Consider the following 6,000-nt stretch of genomic DNA (forward strand, 5'->3'; position numbering starts at 1 on the left):
TAGCCATGAACAACAAACATTTTTCTAACTGTTTAGATCTGACTTTGTGTAAGAAGTGTTTTGTAATTGTGTTCATATAGTTCTTGGATTTGTCTTTGTAGGTAGGGACCAAAGTATTTTATTTACTTTACAGTTATTTTAAATGGAATTTCTCTTTTTTATTTCTTGCTGATGGGCTTTGTCAATTATATATAGAAATCTGATTTTTTTTTCTACAACTTTGATAAAGCTATAAGTTATTTCGAGTAGGTTTTTCAATAATTTTCTAGGATTCTCTATAACATCATATCATCTGCAAAGAGTGATAGTTTTATCTCCTCATTGCATATTCTAATTCCCTTAATTTCTTTTTCTTTTCTTATTGTTAAAGTCAGCATTTCTAATACAATGTTGTATAATAGTGGTGATATTGTGCCTCCTTATTTCAACCCTATTTTATTGGAACGGCATCCAGCTTCTCTCCATTACATACAATGTTTGCTGTAAGTTTTAGATAAATACTGTATATTATTTTAAGGAAAACTCTCTTTATTCCTGTGTTCTCTATTTTTAATAGGAATAGGTGCTTGTTTTGTTAAAAACCTTTTCTGTATCTATTGAGATCATCATATGATTTCTGCTGGTTTTGTTATTGATATGGTTGATTATGGTAATAGTTTTCTTGATATTGAACCAGCCCTGCATACCTGGTATAAATCTCACTTGGTCATAATGTATTATCCTGCTGATAAATTGCTGTAATCTCTTTGGTAATATTTTATTTAAAATTTTTATATCGATATTCATTAGGAAAATTGTTCTCTACTTTTCTTTCTCTGTTTTGGATCTTCCTGGTTTAGATATATTTACCATATTTGTGCCATATAAGAAACTTGGCAAGACTCCTTCTTTATCTACTTTCCAAACAATTCCCTTAGTATTGGAATTAATTTTTCTTTAACTGACTTTATTTGTGAATCCATCTGGCCTTGGAGAATTTTTATTAAGGAATTCATTACTAAATTGTTCAATTTTTTTTTATAAAATGGGAAATTTTAAGTATTTTATATCCTCTCCTGTTAACCTTGGCAATTTATATTTTTTTAAATAGTCATCCATTTTGACTAGATTGTGAGACTTGCTGTAATATAGTTGGGAAAAATTGGTCCTAATTATTGCTTTAATTTCTTTTTCATAAAGTTCCACACTAGATTGATTTTGCTATCTATTTCTTCCTGTAACTGGTTTAAAATCTTTAGGAATTTAGCTGATCTAACACTTGGTTCATAAACATTTGGTGTGATTACTACTTCATTTTTAAGGAATCTTTTAGCAAGATGTATTTTCGTTCCTTATCTCTTTTAATAAGATCATTTGACTTTTGCTTTATTTGAGATCAGAATTGCCACTCCTGCTTTTCTTTATACTTTAGCTGAAGCATAATAAATTCTGTTCCAGTCTTTTTACTTTACTCTGTATGTGTTTTTCTGTGTCAAATACTTGCTATTATTTTATGGGAGAGTTCATTCCAATCACATTCACAGTAATCAAAACTACCTCTCTACTTCCCTCCTTCCTATATTTTCCCCTGTATATACTTTTGTTTTCTCTTTCCACCTTATCCTTAGTACTGTTTTTTAACTCACCCCACCCACTACCTTATTTACTATCACTTTTCCTCCTTCTCTTACCTTTTTTCTCTAGTATTCCTGCCTTCTATTTTGCCTTTTATTTTTCTTTCCTCTCCTATTTCTTTATAGGATTTGATAAATTTCTATACTCAACTGAATGAATAAGCTGTTACCTCTTACAACTAAAACTGAGATCAAGCTTCAGAAAATGTTCATCCCCTCTTCCTTTTTTCCCCTCTTCATGTGAATTAATTTTCTCATTATACCTCTCCTTTCCTTTTTTTTCCCTGTACAGACTTTTTTATCCCCCTTAATGTCATTTTCTTTGATAGTATCCTATCAGAGTCTGTTCAGAACTATATCCTCAGTCCATTTGATTCCTCCCCTTTGTCTGCCCTAGTGACAGATTCAATTTTCAAGAGTTCCAGATATTGTCCAGGTGGGACAGTGGATAGAGCACCAGCCCTGAAGTCAGGAGGTCCTGAGTTCAAATTTGGCCTCAGACACTTAATACTTCCTAGATGTGTGACCCTGGACAAGTCACTTAACCCAATTGTCTCAGTTTAAAAAAAAAAAAAGAGTTACAGATACTGTTTTCCCATTTAGGGATGTAAATAGTTTAACCTTTAAATATATTTTCCCCCGTTTACCTTTCTATGCTTCTCTTCAGTCCTGTGGTTATAAATTAAAATTTCTGTTTAGTTCTGGTTTATTTTGATAGAAATGACTGAACATCTCTTACTCCACTGAAAATCCATCCCCTCCCCTGAAAGATAGTGATGAGTCTTGCTGGGTAATAATTAATTCTTGGTTTTAACCATAAGTCTATTGTCTTCTGGAACTTGGTATTCCAGGTCATCTAATTCTTTATTGTTGAGGCTGCCAAACCCTGTGTAATCCTGACTATTGCACCTTGATATTTGATTGTTTTTCAATGGCAGCTTGCTGTATTTTTGAATTGAGATTCTAGTTCTGCAGTTTCACAACAATGTTCCTTGGGGTTTCCTTATAGGATCACTTTCTGAAGGTGATTGATTCTTTCAGTGAGTATTGTCCCCTTTGTTTCTAGAATATTAGGGTAGTTTTCCTTAATTATTTCTTGAAAAGTACTATCCGGGCTCTTTTTTTGGCCATGGCCTTCATTTTAAATTCTCTTCTGACCAAAATCAAATAGAGGTGGGCTAGCTATACCAGATCTAAAACTATATTATAAAGCAGAAGTTACCAAAACCATTTGGTATTGGCTAAGAAATAGACTAGTTGATCAGTGGAATAGGTTAGGTTCAAAGGGCAAAATAGTCAATAACTTTAATCCCAAAGATCCCAGATTTTGGGATAAGAACTAAGTGTTGGACAAAAATTGCTGGGAAAATTGGAAATTAGTATGGCAGAAACTAGGCATTGACCCACACTTAACACCATACACCAAGATAAGGTCAAAATGGGTTTATGATCTAGGCATAAAGAATGAGATTAAAAATAAATTAGAAGAATATAGGATAGTTTACCTCTCAGACCTGTGGAGGATGAAGGAATTTGTGACCAAAGAAGAACTAAAGAGCATTATTAATCACAAAATAGAAAATTTAAAAAAGCTTATGTACAAGCAAAATTAATGTAGACAAGATTAGAAGGGAAACAATAAACTGGGAAAACATTTTTACACTCAAAGATTCTGATAAAGACCTAATTTCCAAAATATATAGATAATTGACTCTAATTTATAAGAAATCAAGCCATTGTCCAATTGATAAATGGTCAAAGAATATGAACAGACAATTTTCAGATGAAGAAATTGAAACTATTTCTAGCCATATGAAAAGATGCTTCTAGTCATTATTAAACAGAGAAATGCAAATTAAGACAACTCTGAGATACCACTATACACCTGTCAGATTGGCTAGAATGACAGAGAAAGATAAATGTGGAATGTTGGAGGGGATGTGGGAAAACTGGGACACTGATACATTTTTGGTGGAATTGTGAATACATCCAGCCATTCCAAAGAATGATTTAGAGCTATGCTCAAAGAGTTATTAAACTGTGCATATCCTTTTGATCCAGCAGTGTTACTACTGGGCTTATATCCTAAAGAGATTTTAAAGAAGGGAAAGGGACTTGTATGTGCAAGAATGTTTGTGGCAGCCCTCTTTGTAGTGGCCAGAAACTGGAAACTGAGTGGATGCCGATCAATTGAAGAATCGCTGAACAAATTGCACTATATGAATGTTATAGAATATTATTCTTTCTGTAAGAAATGACCAGCAGAATGATTTCAGAAAGAGATTTATATGAATTGATGCTGAGTGAAATGAGCAGGACCAGGAAATCATTGTATACTTCAACAACAATACCATATGATGATTAATTCTGATGGACATGGCCATCTTCAACAATGAGTTGAAACAAATCAGCTCCAATAGAGCAGTAATGAACTGAATCAGCTACACCCAGCAAAAGAACTCTGAGAAATGAGTTTGAACCACTACATAGAATTTCTAATCCCTCCATTTTGCTGGCCTACATTTATTTCCTTTACAGGCTAATTGTACACTATTTCAAAGTCCAGTTCTTCTTGTGCAACAAAATAACTGTTTGGACATGTACATATATATATATATGTGTGTGTGTGTGTATATATACATATATATATATATACACATATATATGTATATGTATATGTTTATGTATATATGTATGTATATATGTATATATGTATGTATATTTATATGTGTATGTGTGTATATATACATATATATGTGTGTGTGTATGTATATATATATATATAGTATTTAACTTATACTTTTATATATTTAACATGTATGGGTCTACTTGCCATGTGGGGTAAGGGGTGGGGGAAAGGAGGGGAAAAATTGGAATAAAAGGTTTTGCAACTGTCAATGCTGAAAAATTACACATGGATATTGTTAGATTCTTACTAAGTGCCAATGAGATAATGAGATGATAAGTTCTTACTAAGTGCTAAGTCGGTACTTGACAATTCTCTAGTTACGGCCTTTATTGTGAGTTTTACTTCTGTGAACTCCTGGGGAGGAGCTTACATGCTTAGGAGGAGCAAGTTCATTGGTTGAAGTAATTTTTCCCAGAAGTCCTTGTGTTATCTCCCACCCATTCTCTGGGAGGATAAAAGAGGACGGCACTTGAGAGATAGAGAAGAGTCTCTCTTCTAAGTCAGAGTTGGAGTGGCTCTCTGGAGGAGAAAGAGTCTTGTCTGGGCCAGACTTGAGGTGGCTCTCCAGAGGAAGAAGTCACTACTCTGGACCAGAGTTGGTGGCAACTGTCTGGAGGCAAGGGCTCTCTACAGGAAGAAGAATCTGTCCAAGAGATTTGAGTTGACACAGCAGGTCTCCCAGAGAACAATCGCCAATCTTTGGAGACAAAAGAACTTTACAAATTGGCGCCCAATGTGGGGCAAGGACTTTTGCTTATCCTGACAAGGACTTATTCTGAGCCCTTCAGAAGAGCTAGACTAGACCATTGCAATTTGGCGCCTGAATAAGGACTCCATCCAAGGCTAAATACCAGCACGAGACCCATAGTCAACAAGTAAGATAAGGGAAAGGTGAAAAGAACTTTGAAGAGAGAGTTCAAGAGGGCATGAAACCGTTAAGAGGTAAACAGGTAGGTTCTTCACAGTTTGCCTGGAGGATTCAACCCAGCGGTCCCTGGCCGGCTGTGCCGGTGGTTTCCAGGGGATCTTTCCCGCCCCTAGTTCTTCCTGACAACTCCCCATTGCCCTATGAGGGGTGGCGGGCAGGGCCGGGGGGTGAGGTGCCAGAGGGGACCGCCCCCTGAATGGAGCCTGGCCACCACTGTGCATTTCCCCCAAGGCGGTGTGCTGAGACCGTCCCCTTCTCATTATTTCATTAGCACTTAGTAAGAATCTAACAGCATATATCTTGTAGATAAAAAGCTATGATAAAAACAACTAAAAATAAATAAATTGCCTCTTCTGGAATGATTTTTCAAGTCCATTTTTTTTTCCAATGAGGTATTTAACATTTTCTTACAAATTTTCATTTGTTTTAATTTTTTGGACTGACTCTTGCTATGTCACAGAGTCTTTAGCTTACATTTGCCCTGTTCTAATTTTTATTGTGTGATTTTCTTCAGTTAGCTTTTGTATCTCTTTTTTTCCATTCAGTTAATTCTATTTTTTAAGGAACTGTTTTCTTCAGATAGGTTTTTTTCCTTCCTTTATAAACTGTTGACTCTCTCCTGCATAACTATCATTTCTTTTCTCATTTTTTCTTCTCTTATTTGCCTTTTAAAGTATTTTATGAGTACTTCTAAGAAGCCTCTTTGGGCCCAAGATCAATTAATCTCATTCTTTGAGATTTCTTCTGTGGAAGTTTTTTCCTCACCTGAG

General features: G+C 34.9%; 1 pseudogene; it reads right to left on the reverse strand.

Annotated features, from left to right (window-relative positions):
- Positions 1-5,490, reverse strand: part of LOC141540598 (proteasome subunit alpha type-1 pseudogene) — a 123,791-nt pseudogene extending 118,301 nt beyond the window's left edge.
- Positions 5,491-6,000: the final 510 nt, after the last annotated feature.

This window comes from Sminthopsis crassicaudata, chromosome 4 (assembly GCF_048593235.1).
Source record: "Sminthopsis crassicaudata isolate SCR6 chromosome 4, ASM4859323v1, whole genome shotgun sequence".
Classification (NCBI taxonomy): domain Eukaryota; kingdom Metazoa; phylum Chordata; class Mammalia; order Dasyuromorphia; family Dasyuridae; genus Sminthopsis; species Sminthopsis crassicaudata.